This window comes from Lissotriton vulgaris, chromosome 6 (genome assembly GCF_964263255.1).
Source record: "Lissotriton vulgaris chromosome 6, aLisVul1.2, whole genome shotgun sequence".
Classification (NCBI taxonomy): domain Eukaryota; kingdom Metazoa; phylum Chordata; class Amphibia; order Caudata; family Salamandridae; genus Lissotriton; species Lissotriton vulgaris.
This window is the reverse complement of record NC_141694.1, coordinates 775,678,242-775,694,173: the sequence shown is the minus strand read 5'-3', so window position 1 is coordinate 775,694,173 and position 15,932 is coordinate 775,678,242. Positions and strand designations below refer to the sequence as shown.

The window sequence follows — 15,932 nt, the reverse complement described above, 5'->3', positions numbered from 1 at the left end:
ACTTTCAGACAGTCCTTCCCACCACAGCACAATGCATTGTGGGATGGCAAAAATGGCAGAAGTGAAACAGGAAGTACCAGCATGAATAGTGATGCTGGCTATAAATACACAACTCGCTACAAATACTATGAGGACACTTAGCAGGTCCTCAACTTCTGGATGAGATGTTAGGCAGGCTATGTGCCAACACCACAACCACCCAACTCTCATGCCACCTTTGCAATCCCAGAAGTAAATGGGTGACCACTCTCGGTTTACTACTCAAGATTCACTGTAAGTTGTAAACATTTTAAACGCTCAGCCCAATGTTGCAACTTTACCTACAACATCCAGACCCTAGCCAAGTCGCAATTATTTCTCAGAACTTCATTGAATTTCAATCATAAATAAAATCTTAATACTCAAATAAAACCAATTTAAAACAGAATTAAAAATCAAAGAATTCTGTGCTGTTTTATCGATGTGCTTAACTGCCAAGTCAAAAAAACACTATTGTAAAATTGTCTGGTTTCTGTATAGAAACAGGTTGAAAATGCAACGTCTTCAAACAATAGCACTTTATATTTATGCACATGTAGTATATACATTTATGTACAGCTTGCCCCCGTAATGTGTAAATAGCTCATACATTACACAGTTTAGTGCACTTAATTCGCAAGCTAGAACAGGGAGACCAAGCAGCAGTTCTTGTCCGACCAACATAAGGTGGGTCTTCCCAAACATCAGAAATGACGTGAGTGGGCAATTTGTCCAGGGTCAGCCTAAACCTTTTGTTGTGACGTCACTTACACTGTGGTCGCACCCCCGTGCCACAGTAGAATGTCCCGAATCCTCAAGGTTCTAAGGTGAGCGCCGCTCGTTCAGAGTCAGTGACCTTCCGCTGGCTGAAGACAACGGGCGTGCTGGTGTTGTGTTATTGTAGTTAATAAACTTGAGTAAACCCCATGGTGTCTCCGCTTCGTGATGTGACTACAACATCTTTTGGCGACGAGGACGGTCTTCTGACAGCGGACAACACAACACACAGCGAGGAAATTGACGTGGAGAACAGCGGGCAACACGACATACTGCGGAAAATTAACGCATGAAGAGGAAGTGCGGCGTAGAACTCTCCCACATGAAGATAAGAAAAAGATCACACGTGGCAGGAGTTTATAAGTAAGAAAGAATGTATCTACTTGTTGACGTGCGAGGAGGACGTGTGTAACTCTGCTTTGAGCGCACGGAGTAACAGCTGAGAGAGAAGAAGAGCTGATTAGAGCCGTAGGAGGAAACGAGGATATTCAAACAGCTGCGAGAGTGGAAGAGTGGCGTTGAGAGGAAATGCCGGATGACAGCTGATGAGAGAAATGCCAGTCGATTAGAGCATAAGAAGGAAACGAAGTTATCAAGACGCTTGACTTGGGTGACAGGAATGTTAGCGACGCCGAGCAATGAGTGAATACTGTTGAAGCGAAAGCGTATTTACTGAAGTTAACGGTTGCGTCAGCTAAAGTGTAATATCATACAGCAGTTTTTGGGGGCAATTCAATCTGGAATTGTGACAGAAATGTGCGTGATGAGGCGAATGTGAGGAGCAATATATGCTGTCGTGAAGAACACGTCTTGGTGTAAGCGGCATGGCGTCAATATCTGCGAAATTAAAGTAGATTGAAGAGAGTGTCATCATTTACTGGACTTGAAACGCTACGTTAACAGAATTGGGAAAAGAACGAGTTACTCTCTGACAGAAATTATCCTTCATTAGAGACTAAGGGCCAGATGTAGGTAAATGGCATTTACTGATTCTTAAATACCGAATTTTACCGATTCGGTATTCAAAAATCGGCAAATGAGATGTAGGGAAAAAATTGGTACTTTTTACCGAATCGGTAAAATTCGGTATCGGACTTTCGGGAATTACCGAATCAGTATTTACCGATTCGGTATTTACCAAATCGGTATTTCCCATTCATCCCTATGGGCCAAAAGGCCCATAGGAATGCATTGGAAATATCGATTCGGTAAATACCGAATCGGAAAGCAAGCAAAAGTGAAACTTAAGACAACAGCCAATCAGGTGCAACCACCCTGCCCCTTCCTACGAGGAAGTGGCTACACAGGCAGCTGCAACTAATTAGAAGGTTCTGGAGAGGCAGTTGGAGCAGAGACACTGGGGGCAGCAGCAGACAGAGTTTGTGCAGTTTAAAACCTTAAACATGGCAAGCAGCAAGGACACAGAGCAGACAGAAAGAAAAAGAAAGCTCAAATTCAGCAGCATGGAGCTCCAGGTCCTTGTGGAGGAGGTGGTAAAGGTGCACCACAAACTTTTTGGAAGGCAGTCCCTCACTGTGCCTGAATCTGCAAAAAGGAAGATTTGGCATGATATCCTTGAGAAAGTAAATGCAGTGGGAGTGACCACCAGAGTCACAGAAGATTTAAAAAATAGGTTTATGACCTAAGGAGCCTCACACAAAAAAAATTGCAGACCACCACAAACAGGCCTCGCAAACAGGTGGAGGAAAGAACACAGCACCCCCCCTCACTGACCTGGAGGAGATGGTGGCCACAACCTTGGAGCCAGAAAGCTTCTACGGACTGGGAGAAGTGGACAGCTTGGCGAAAGCTACAAGTAGAAAACGTAAGATGCATGCAGAGCAATCCCCCTCACACCCTCATCCATCCCTCACCCCTTGAAGCTAAGTTACCCCAGTCCCAGTGTGCCTGTTCAAAACAGTAGCAATGCATCATGGTACATGTAGTCAGTTAATGAAAGACCATGTCATACAGCACAGTAACCACCAAGCCAGGCAAATGATTGCAGACATAATGAAGGGCAGGCAGCATGTAATAAGTGCAATTTCCTAAGTTTAATAGTAGTGCTGTGAGACATTTGCATCTAGCTGACATGTGCTCATATGTCCACAGGTCACACATCCAGAAGGCAGTCACAGGAGGCAGAAGGCACCGCACCCAAGAGGGATGAAAGTCATGAGCCAGGTCCCAGTGCATCACAGGACACAGGTGTACCGAGTGGGCAGCCACCTTCCAGAAGAACCTTACATCAATGAAGAAATGCATGCATCCCCAAGACCATCACAGTCCCCACTATTGTTATCTTCACCAGAAATGCCAGCATCACTGGATATTGAAACACCTGCAGCACAACCTAGCAGGAGGCATGTCGTTTCCCCACTGATGGAAATGGAGACAGCTGGTGGTGAAATGGTGGGTGAAGACTCACACAACTTGCCTGGAGCTGACATCCCTGCCACACTGCAGTCCAGCGCAGAGTCTGTACCTAGTACCACTAGACGCCGCACAGTACAAGGAAGGAGTGTAGGTGCACGTGGGGAGGGGCCCAGTGTCTTCCAAGGCCTGGAGGGATCCATGGTCAAGATTCAGAGGATGGAGGGTAAGGGCATCATGTCCTGTCAACGACAAATGCGCAACCTCAATATCAACATGCAGGAAATTGGTAAGGGCATCAGGGAACTGGTGGAAGTAAACAAGAACATGGCTACGGGGATACATGATATGACCCAATACATGCAGCAACTGTGCACAAAACTGGACTCTAAAATAACATCAAGGCGCAGGGAGAAGCATCGTGCACAGAGAATTGACAAAGCTATTCACCGCCTGGCAACAGCCACATCCCTGCTATGCAGGCGTAGCATGAACAGTCAGGAAGTCTTGACTCAAAAAAGCAATCACCTGACAAGGGGCATAGCCGGAATGACCGGTGCGCTAGAGGCTCTAATTAATGCTCAAACTGCAGAAACTGCTGCTATTGACGTGCCGGAGAGTGAAGGTAGCACCAGTAGGAGCAGCACGGCACGCGCCCTTGTTGTAGAGACAAGGTGGAGCAGCAGGCGACAGGGTGAGGCTACAGGACAAACGCCCAGGGAACAGAATGAGCCACATACATCTGCCAGTGCAAAGCGTGGCCGCAAATGAACAGTTAATAGTATGGGCTACTGCCATTGGACATACAAATTAGAAAATAGAAAGTCTGTGTTGCACATTTGTACCATTGAAACCTGCGTAGTGACAATATACAACTACGGTGGGTGCATTCAACACCTGTCTGTGTGTGTTTACACACTGTGAGCATTGCAGTGAAATGCTTACTGGTGCACTTTTGTTCCTTAACATACCTAGATATATACTAAATTAAACAAAATTTCGTGCTTTCAACATAGGTCTCAGTCTCATTACTTACTCAGAAATAGTTGCGTGTAATCTCCTCACGTCTGTATCTTCCATCACTTGGTGTTGACACTCCAGCAGGTTGTGTTTCAGGCACAGCAATGTCGCCGTCATGGTCCTCATAGTCTGATAACTCCACCTCAGTACCCTTCTTCACAGCAAGGTTGTGCAACATAGCACAGGCAGCAATGATCTTAAAGCAGGTGATGGGGGTATACTGCCTTGCACCTCCACTCTTGTGCAAGCACCTGAACCTGCTTTTCCAGATACCAAAGGTACGCTCCACGACATTTCTTGTGCTCTTGTGGGCCCGTATATATCTCCTTTGGCTGGGTGTTGAAGGGTTGAGGTAGGGGGTGAGTATGAAGGAGCGGAGGGCATATGCACTGTTTCCTAATAGGAAATGGGAATACATTACTCACATGCATACATGTACTTCTTACTGCAATAGGGTTTTAGGGGTCGCACACTGTGTCTTACCTAGGAGGTATCCTTCACCAAATTCCCCTGCAGACAGCCGTGCATAGATGCCGCTGTTTTCAAATATATAGGAGTCGTGGGTACTCCCAGGGAATTTTGCCACAAGGTCAGTGATGGCGCACTTTGCATTGCAAATCACCCGCACATTGATGGTGTGGGTGGACTTTCTATTCCTGTATATATATTCGGTGGCAGCAGGGGGACAAATGGGAATGTGCGTGCCATCAATGCAGCCAATTATATTGGGGAATCGTGCCACCTGGTAAAAGTCAGATTTTGTTTGGACCAGTTCAGCATGGGTTGCAGGAAAAGATATATAATGGTCCATCCTCTGTAACATGGCGTCAAGGAATTTGTGGAAAAACATTGACAGGCTGCTCTGGGTCACCCCACCTACCACAGAAATCACACTCTGGTAGCTCCCAGACGCAAGCAGGTGCAGGCTGCACAGCACCTGCACGTGGGGTGGAATAGCGTGTGTCCTTGGGGTAGTGTGCTCCAACAGTGGTTGGAGGTCCCTGATGAGGTCCGTGATGGTGTCTGGGGCCAACCTGCACCTCTGGAGTATCTCTACCTCTGTGAGCATGAACAGGGTGATCCTCTGTCTGTAGACCTGCTCCTCTCTCTGCCATTCCCCCCTCTCCTTCCTCCTGTAGCCGTAGCCGTCTTGCAATGACATAAAATGCCGCCATTGTGCAAGAAGAATTGCATTTTGGGTCCATTTTTATAGGTTGCACCTGGTTACCACCTGATTTCAATCCATGGTAAATACCGACTCTTAAATACCGAATTTGAAGCGAATTCGGTATTTCAGAGCTTACCTACATCTCATAATTCAATGTTATCACTTCTTATTTACCGATTCGGTAAATATACCTATTCGGTAATTTTAACGATTCGCAAACCATTGCGATTCGGTAAATTTACCTTTTGGGTACATTATACGATTCGGTATTTTACCGATTCGGTATCTTTACCGATTCTGTAAATTTACCGATTCGGACGATTTTCGGACTCCTACATCCCAAATGCTCAATACCGGTCGGTAACGGCCGAGAATACCGATTTTCGGCCGTTACCGACCGGTATTGGGCTACCTACATCTGGCCCTAAGTGTATAATTGACTTGTTTAAAGAAATGTGTAGTGGTTCTTGATGTGACTCTGCCACCTAAGGGCATAAAGTGGTACATTGATTTTAATGTAATACAGAAGCACATGTGGGACAATTAGAGCTGTTAATTCAAGGACTAGAGACAACGCATTACTCCCTGGCAGAAATTTGTGAAGAGGCTAAGCATTACAGTTAACTCTATTGTATGACAGGTGCTCTGGTTCGTAAAGTGATGTTGCCATCTAATGGCATAAAGTGGTACATACTTGTCACTGAAGGTATCACAGAAGCACATATTCAATTCTTGTGACAAAGCTTTGTCCTACTTTCATATTCTTATTCGGTTTTCATACTACATTGCGGTAAAAGAGGGAGCAGAGCACTAATATATTTCAGTCAGGCAAATTGGGGGACACATTCAAGTAGAATATGGATGTTAATGACCTTGATCTTTCTGCTGTGTCCACACCCCCTCATTTCCTAAATCAGCCGGGGAATCCAAGTATAGAATGGGATGAGTGGATTGAAATGTTCAACAATTACCTAGAGGCCTTAGACGCACAGATTACGCTAGTAGTAGAAAGAAAGCAATCTTACTTACTAATCTAGGGAAAGAAGGCCATCACATTTTTAAATATTTGCCTGTTGCTAACGATGAGAGAGGCCAACCTATTGCGGATGTTTTTGAGGAGGCGCGTAAAAGGTTGGAATTGAGATTTGCAAAAGAAATTAACATAGCGTTGAGGAGATATAAGTTTTATACCCAGCCACAGGAGTAGGTGAGTCTATTGATGAGTTTGTCACTAGACTCCGAGAACTTTCATTAAAATGTAAATTTGGACCCATGACCGAAGAAAGACCAACTGATTGTTCAGTGTAGAAGCCGAAAGACCTAGGAACGTTTATGGGCTGCTACGGACCCCTCTCTCAAGGATGCAATTGATATTGCAAAAATAATAGAGGAGTCTGATTTGTGTATGAAAGAAATGGATCGTAGAGATCCTAAGGTCAATATGTCTGGTGAAAGCGAAACGTCTGTGGTGGAGGGCTGTGAAAGGAAAGTGGCTGCTTCAACCAGGTTTAAAGGCATGAAAGATACCCCTGGGGGTAGGAAATATCCCAATAGAGCTGGTAACAAAATTTGTGGAAAGTGTGGGAGCGCTTAACATGCGTCATTTTGCTAGAATGTGCAGGGATGCAAACAAAGGCAAAGTAGCGATGTTATCTGAGGAGCCTGCTATCCCTTACAAACCAGACAGAATCTTGTGCGTGGAACCATCATCATATGATCGAAGTGAGAATGATGAAATCCTTTTCACTGAGTTTCATGATTCAGATGTTAGGAGGAAACACAGGCCCAAAGCAGGATTTATCATTGGAGATAAGAGTGTTGACCTTATGGTTGATTCAGGGTAACTGTATACAATTATTCCCAAAAGAATCTTCAAGCAGGAGTGGCCTAACAGGAAGCTGAAGCCCAAAGACATAAATCCTGGGGGGTATCAGGGTGAACAAATAGACATTTTAGGTTAGATGGCAACAGATATTATGTTTGAAGGAAGATCTGTGAGGGGGAAGGTGTATGTAGCAGAATCTGGACCTCCCATATTAGGTTGGTATCATCAATTGATCTCCATATCAAAATTGACCCACATGCTATTGAGCAAGGTATGGTAGTGGATGATCTCTCGGTAAGAGACATCTTAGAAGGAGGTAAAGGTGTATTAAGAGAACAACTAGGCAACCTTGAAGGATATGTACACAAAATTAAGCTCAAACCTAATGTTGTCCCTGCACAACACAAACTGAGAAAAGTTCCCATTACAGTGAGGGGGGAGGTGAAGGCAATGTTGGATGAGATGCTGTCCAGTGGAGTAATAGAGCCTATCGAATGTTCTTCATGGATTTCCCCTGTTGTAATTTCACAGAAAGCTGATGGTAGTTTACGCTTCTGTGTGGACCTCAGAAGCTTGACCAGAATGTAATTCCTGACACTTTTCCCCTGCCCACTATAAGCGAAATGATGGTTTTGCTAAAAGGGGCGAAGTACTTTTCAAAGCTTGATCTTCGTCACGCCTATCACCAAATACGGTTGCACGAATCTTCCAAACACTTGACAGCTTTCATCACCAACGAAGGCATATTCCAATTCACGAGGATGCCCTTCGGGTTATGTTCAGCTGCAAGTGTATTTCAAAGGATGGTCACGGAAGTTTTCAAAGGTGTGAAGAATGTAATTTATTTCCAAGATGACATCTTAGTGTTTGGTGAGAGTGTGAGTGACCACAATTCTGCCTTAAACGATGCCCTTGCGGGAATTTTAGAATCTGGCTTGACACTGCGCAGGGAGAAATGCTCCTTTTTAGCAACAGAGGTGGAATATCTGGGGCATTCCATCTCGTCAGAGGGCGTGAAACCTAAGAGAGATCTATTGGCTTCCATAAAGTTGGCTCCTGTTCCCACAAATAAAGACCAGGTATGCTCATTCATTGGGCTTATTGAGTACTACTCGAAGTTCATAAAGAACTTTGCACGTAAAACCGAACCACTCAAGGTGCTTTTGAGGAAAGGTGTCAAATTAATTTGGGGGGATGAACAAGAGAAATGCTTTAATGAAATTAAATTTGAGATATGCAATGCTGGCATTCTGGTTCCATTTGATGTACAGGGGAGGACTATCATCACTGTTGATGCGAGTGATACCGGCTTAGGAGCTGTGTTTTCACAGAGTGATGGAAATAGCGAAAAAACAGTTGCGTTTTCATCTCGCACTCTGACTACTACTGAGCGATGCTATTTTGTAATAGAAAAGGAGACCTTGGCAGCTGCTTGGGGTGTGAAGTATTTCAGAATGTATGTGTGGGGGTGTAGATTTAAACTTCGCACTGACCACAAGCCCTTGTTGAAGATACTCTCACCAGGAGGAACAGGAAAGGGGTCAGCCAGGCTAGCCAGGTTAGCCTCAAGATTACAGGAGTACAATTTTGATCTTGAGTTCATTTCGGGCTGGCGCAACGTTCAGGCTGATTGCATGTCACGTTTGTCTTTGAAATGGGAAGATGTGGACAAGACAGGAGTCTCTAAGAAAGAGTGCGAATGAGCCATCTTGTGTGTTGATGACGTAGTTCTGTGGAGTTGTGGCGCAGTCAGCCAGAAAGAGTGGGCAGAGGCCATGTCTCATGATGAGGTTTTGAGAAATGTCAGGAATCTCATCTCTAAAGGCAGACGTAGGGAGAGTACCTTGCCAATTAGTGTCCGACCCTATAATGCAGTCATTGATGAGTTATCGATTGTTGCTGATCAGATCATCATGCGTGAGGATAAGTTGATTCCCTCTGTTGACGTCCGCAAAAAACTCTTTGACCTGGCTCATGAAGGGCATCTGGGCCAAACCATTACAAAAAAAAGGTTGAGAAATGAGTTCTGGTGGCCTGGAATGGATTGTAATGTTGTTAGGTGGGTGGAGAGGTGCAGTGAATGCTGTGAATCTGAAAAGCGACTCAAAGTGGGACCCCAATCCATCCCTAGTTCCATCCAGGTTCCCGGTGTGGAGTGGCATAGTATATGCCTTGATTTTATTGGACCAATGCTTGGTGTCCACCCCAGCAAAAGATTTGGCCTAGTAGTTATGGATGTTCATACTCGATGGCTCATTGTTTATCTTCTTCCTGAAATTACTACCCGCATTACTATCAAAGTTTTGCGCACGATTTTTAAGGAGGAAGGCTATCACTCGGTCCTTATCACGGACAACGGGACCCAATTATCTTCCAATGAAATGAGGGAATTCCTGAGTGAGTGTGGTATAAAACATTCGTTCACCACTTTGTACAACCCACAATCCAATGGGATTGTCGAGAGAGCCAATCGCATGTTTAAGGGTGCGATAAGTCTGGCACTCACCAATAATCTTGACATTGAAAGTACTTTGAACGACTTGGTATGGGCTTATCGCACGACAGAAAATTCCACTACTGGTGTGGTTCCCTTTGTAGCCATGCAGGGCAGGAAACCAGCCTCTAAACTGGTGCCTCCTTGGATCCGAGATTTGATTGAAGAAAGGAATGGTGGCGATTGTGATGTGAGCATTCCCGTGCATGATTCCAGGAAGGTACAAGGCAGGGAAAAAAACTTGTCTAACATTCTGGTTGGTGATTGGGTCAAAGTCCGTTCTGGACGTTGGGTCAGAGGTCTGCGTAAGTTTCTTGGACCATTCAAGGTAAAGGAAGTACATCCCTTCTATGTTGTATTGGAGAATGGAGATAAATGGAACTTGCGTAGGGTGGCAAAGTACAGTTCTGGAGACCATTCTTTTGAAACCTTTGATAGAAATGCAGTCGCCAAAGATACATGCTCAGGGTACATTCTAGCCCATGATCGCCAATTGCTTGACAGTGCTCGCACAGGTACAGAGTCAAGGGCACCAGGCCCCGGTGGGGATAACTTGGGCACTGGTCAAAGAGCAACCAACTCAAGTGATGCGTCTCAGAACCTCCATGGGGCCCAAACCCATCAGAGACCCTTACGGACCAGGAGACTTCCTCAACACTTGCATGATTTCCTTGTTGTCTGATTTGTTGTTTATTTTTCTTGCTCCTATCTCCCATTAACTCTGTACTTTCATTGTTTACCACTCAATTCCCTACCTGCGTGTAGAGGAAAGGGGGGGTATGTTGTGACGTCACTTACACTGTGGTCGCACCCCCACGCCACAGTGGAATGTCCCGAAGGCTCAACATTCTCAGGTGAGCGCCGCTCGTTCAGAGTCAGTGACCTTCCGCTGGCTGAAGACAACGGGCGCGCTGGTGTTGTGTTATTGTAGTTAATAAACTTGAGTAAACCCCATGATGTCTCCGCTTCATGATGTGACTACAACACCTTTCTGTGGCCGACGTCACCAGCAGGACAGATGAGGTCTTTATTTGTACACTTCATTTTTACACTTAAAATATGTTCATGGATCAATTCTTGCATTTTATTTCACTTCCCGAGGCAGTTTGGATCCTTCTAGGAACATTGTGATCTTGGTCACATGCCCTTTTCTGTGTTCTGGCCAAAGGATTATCTTAGAGAAGTTCATCGCATTTGATACGGTTTCTTTGAGTTCCAAAGCTATATGTCTTTTAAATGAATAGCGGAAGCCACTTCAGTAAAACACTATAATCGTAAGACGATGATGCAAGAGTTACTTGTTTTTACGTGAGCTATTGAACATTCATAGCTTAGTCTGGGATATTCCCTGGCTGATCTCAAGAAGGCCTTGGTCAACGTTCTTTGGCAGTTTACTCGCCTCAAAGCGAGTTTTCAAGTATGGCCGTCCCTCCTTATCCTGCTGGCCCTTCAGTCTAAGCAAGCACCATGTGTCCCTCAGCTGTTCCAAAATGTCCTGTTTTACACTGTCGCTCACGAAGATGTTGATGAAGGGATCGAGAGCACTGGTGAGGCTGGTTAGGGCGAAAGTGATGCGGTAGGCAGGACGGATTTTCGACTCTAACTGGCAAGTGTTGATGCTCACATCGCTGGCGTACGAGCGGATGAAGAGCACCACGTGGTAAGGAAGGTAGCAAACCACAAAAATGCCTATCAGTGCCAACAGGAGGCTGGTGATTTTCTGCTTCTGCCTCCTCTCCAGGCTCGGACTGTGATGGATGGCCCATATGATGGAGCAGTAGGAGAACAAGGAGCACAAGAGGAATCAGGAAAACCACAAAAATACGGAAGTAGTTAAGATGGGCCATCCAATTGTCCATGGGGTACTTATCGTAGCAAAGCTCAATGTCTTGAGTTGCATTGAAGAGGTCATCCCTGCTGAGAAATACAGAGTGCGTACCTAGGATGATGACCCATGATGACCCAAACAATGCCACAAACGATCATGGCAGCCTTCATGTTCCACAGCGTTCTAGAATGGATGGGGAAAATCGTACCCAGGAAAAGGTCCATGGCAATGCAGTTGAGGAAGGCGATGGTGCTGTAGAGGTTGGCGTTGAAGAAGAAGCCCACAATCTTACATATGAGTGCACCAAACTTCCAGTCCTCTTTGGCCGTGTAGACGATCCAGATGGGGAGGGTGCAGATGTATATGAGGTATGAGATACAAAGGTTAGCCAGGTATACACCAAGAACATTCTTGCACCGGATGTGCAGGGCTATTATTTCCACAGCTGTCAGATTTCCAAAGATGCCAACAATGAAGACAACACGGTAGATGATGGGGAAGATAATGGCTTCATACTTGGCTGGATACGAACATGTTACATTTACATCAGTCATTGCGGGTCCAATCAGGGATCTGTTACTCCTGTGTGCGTCCCCTCCGCCCCTCACAGAAGGGTACACACTACAAAATCGACCTAAAAAATCGGGCACATTTTGAAAGAAAATCTTCCGCAGGCCCTCGAGCTCGCTGGGGGCTCGGTGCTTCTGTGGCAGACCCCCACAGAACAAAAACGGTAAAATACTCTATGATACTGAAGAATGTTGTATGGAAAGGAAAAACCATGTACACAGCAAAAAGAAATTGCAAACACTTTGATACATGCCAATGCCACGCCTTAAAATGTATCTGTGCTTCTATGATCAAACATAAAGAAAGACACAATTGTGCTTGACCGCTTCCAGCAGTGCCTACATACACAAATACATAAGATTGACACTACTAAGGGTAAAAGTGGCTGACCCGTCTACAAATAATATAAGTATGGTTTCCTGTGGGCTGCAACTGCCCAACGGTAAAGAATGGCAGCAGAAACACTATTTCTGTATGTATTATTTGTATGTTTATAATGTCTGTTTTATTATTTTGATATTGCATCGGGCAGGCAAACTTCTTGGCCGACCATCACCACTCGACAAAAAACCACAACACCCATGCAGTCCGTATACTCTGGCGCATCCTAGGACCCCTGCCCCCACCAGATCTTCATCACTGGACCCCATCAGCGCAGCACTCAACCTGATCCTTAATGACCCAATCATCAGAACCTCTTACCTGAATGCCTGACAACATGCCTCAGTACTCACCCTCATCAAGAAACCCTTGGAAGACCTGAATAAACTAGCCAACTACTGGCCTATCTCCCTCCACTCTACCAGTAAAATATGATAAACAAATACCTAGCCACCTTCATCGGTGATAACCACCTCCTCAACACCACTTAATCCAGATTCAGGCCCAATACCAGTACATGGACTGCTGTCATTGCTGCCACAGACGACATAGCAATGAGCATGGACAGAGGTGACACTGCAGCCCTCTTCCTACTAGATAATTTCTTAGCCTTCAACCTACCCAGTTCCTATGACTGCATCACATTCTCATCCGACTGGAACTTTTCCACAGCCTTTTGGCCCACCCTTATCCAATGACTGCACAAAGCTGGCATCCGATGTCCTGCACTTTGCTGGATTTGCTCCTTCCTGACAGGCTGCACTCAGTCGGTCAGCCTCACCCTCTTCTTCTCTGAGACCATCAATCTCATCTGCAAAGTTCCACAAGGTCCCTCACTCAGTCTCATTCTGTTCAATGCATACATGACCCCTCTCTCAGCATCATCTACACATAAGGAATTGTTAAATGTTTTTCTAAATGTGCATTTTCAGGTGACAAGTAATTTGTGAATACTCATGATTTGTATAATAAATATAGTTATAGCTGATGGATTAATTATCTTATACTTAAATGATTTTGTTTAGAAGCTTTGAAGTGTATTTATTAACAAAGATCAGTTATGCCACATTTGGTTATCTCGTGCTTACGTGCACTGAAAATTATTGGCACCACACGAATCACGGGACAGGCTCCCTATTACTATTCTTTCGTTTCTCCCTTTTGTTTCTTTTCATTAAATGAGTGCAAATTCTAGATATACAATGAATGTAAATATACAAACTTTTAGCATTAAGATAGTAACCAAGTTTCTCTACTGTTTATATTGTAGTGTCCAGCTACAGGAACTAAAAGTCAAGGAAACTTATATGAAACATGAAATTGTACATTAACCCCTAAAGAAGGGTTTATTCAAACCCGAAATGCATTGGGCTTTTATGTTGAGAGATTTGATAATTTGTAAAAACATGATTATAACATGTGATTATGTTTCCAACATGCTTTGAATGTTGTTGAGTAATTTTTTGTTTACGATTTTGTTTAGTCAAATTGTGACTGATATTAGGGTCAGTATGGAATCAGAATGATTACTTTGCTACATTAAACATTAAAAAAAATTTGAGAGCAAATATAATTCAATATTTTGGTATAGTTAATGAAACTCTAGGTACATTGGGTTGAGTACCTTGCAGACTTGGATGTTTTCAGGTCTCGACAGCGCAGTTTCCACATTGGGTTTTGGGCAAAACCCTTAGTAGGGTGTGATACGGCGACCTCCCCTACCTCTCCGGCACAGCGTCATCCGGGACGATCCCCTTTCTCGGAACCCGACCCTGAAGCGTCCCTGACAACCTGGACTCCACCCCTCTGTCCTTCGTTCCAGGAGCCAATCAAAACCGGAGCAGGGCCGGAAGTACATTCTCGTGACCCCGGAAGGTCCACCCTAATCCCAGAGCCCAAACCGGAAAAGAAGGCGCAGAAGGGAGAGAGGTGTGCAATGCAGTGAACTCGTGGCAGGAGGCTCGGACGAACCTGGCACTAGAGACGGTGATCCAGGACGAGGAGAAGGACGTGTGGAGTGAGGACTGGTGTAGTCTGCAGGAGGTTACTGGGGAGCGGCCGCAACTCACAGAAGAGTTGCTGCGGGCATGTGAGTACCAGAATCTCGATAATAATTTCTCTAGCATATTACGTGCAGTGTATATAGAAAATATCACCCTGAGATCGTAAGTGCACTGTTTATAGAGCCTGTATAGCATCGCTGGAGCTTTCACTTGATCACTAGTGTAAATACCCGTGCACAGACCCTCACCTAAACACCCCCCGTCTTTAAGCTCTCAACCTCCCTTATCTTACCAAACCCCTCCCTTCCTCACTGTCTCTTTAATTTCCACACACCTCCTGGTTTCGGTTTCGGTACTCGCTTATATAAGTCCAGCCGGACTAAAGTCCCTTTTTGTTTCTCTCCTCCCTATAACCTCCGAGGACACCATCCGGAGCAGCCCTCCCCGAGACCAGACATCCCGGTGTACCATCAGGAGAAGAACCGAACACCCATTCCTTCCACCTTGCCTGGATGCACTGTTGTACCATATATTAAAACCCACTGTATACGGCCTCCACGCCTGTTATTCTGGCCCGCAACACCCACACGATTACATACGGTTGCTCCCTTATTTGTTTAAACTTGTTTTAACGTTTGATTACAATCAAGTAGATAGGTGCAGCAGGTCTCCCACTTACAGTGCTGTAGAACGACGGCCCAAGAAGAAGACCAGCACCCACATAAGACACATTGATAATGGCATCTTTTAAAGACATAGCAGATCTGACATTAAACCAAGCAGAAATCAAGGCTTACACTACAGATGAAGCATCTTCCATTTACTCACTCATAGAGGAAGTATGAACCTTTAGTACTTCGGCTGGCACTACAGCACAAATGCTTAAACAACTTGAATACACAATGCGGACAGAAGTTATCCAACGACTTCATGCCACGACTTTGATTGAATATCATAAAGTCAAGAGAATTCCACGAGGACTGCGAATCGCGCTAAAACCAATGCTGTTCAAATTCAATAAATCTTTCATGACCAGGTGGTACATGCAGTATATCCCATTATTGTACAGGATTTGCACATATGGACAGTTAAGTTTGTATTTCTTCTACACTTTTCTTTCTTTTTTACAGATTTTCACACTTTAAATACACATTTAGAATTTACTTTAGTAGATACGCATTCTTTTTCACTTGAGTGGCTCGTAATCATGGGAAACTCCATACGATCAGATTGTAGGGAGCAAGTGTTCTGAGGTGGGCAAATAAAATTTATTGAAACCACCACGCATAAGAACGTGGCTGAGGAATTGAGTGGATGTTTACACCGGTAGTAGTAACTTGGTGGAAGTCGGTGGATGCAGAACGCAAACACGGGGAGCTCAACAGGTACGCAGTGTTACGGGTCCACAATAGGTACTTTTCTGTATCGCGCTGTAGGAGATAAATCTCACGTAGGTTGCTTTTACTTATTTTCTC

At 44.8% G+C, this 15,932-nt stretch overlaps 1 protein-coding gene and 1 pseudogene across 6 annotated transcripts in view; both read right to left on the bottom strand.

The window, feature by feature from the left end:
* Positions 1-15,932, bottom strand: part of LOC147707970 (amine sulfotransferase-like) — a 429,743-nt gene that overhangs the window by 113,446 nt on the left and 300,365 nt on the right. The gene's annotated exons all lie outside the window — the stretch shown is intronic.
* Positions 11,000-12,057, bottom strand: LOC147707972 (G protein-coupled receptor 4-like; annotated as a pseudogene).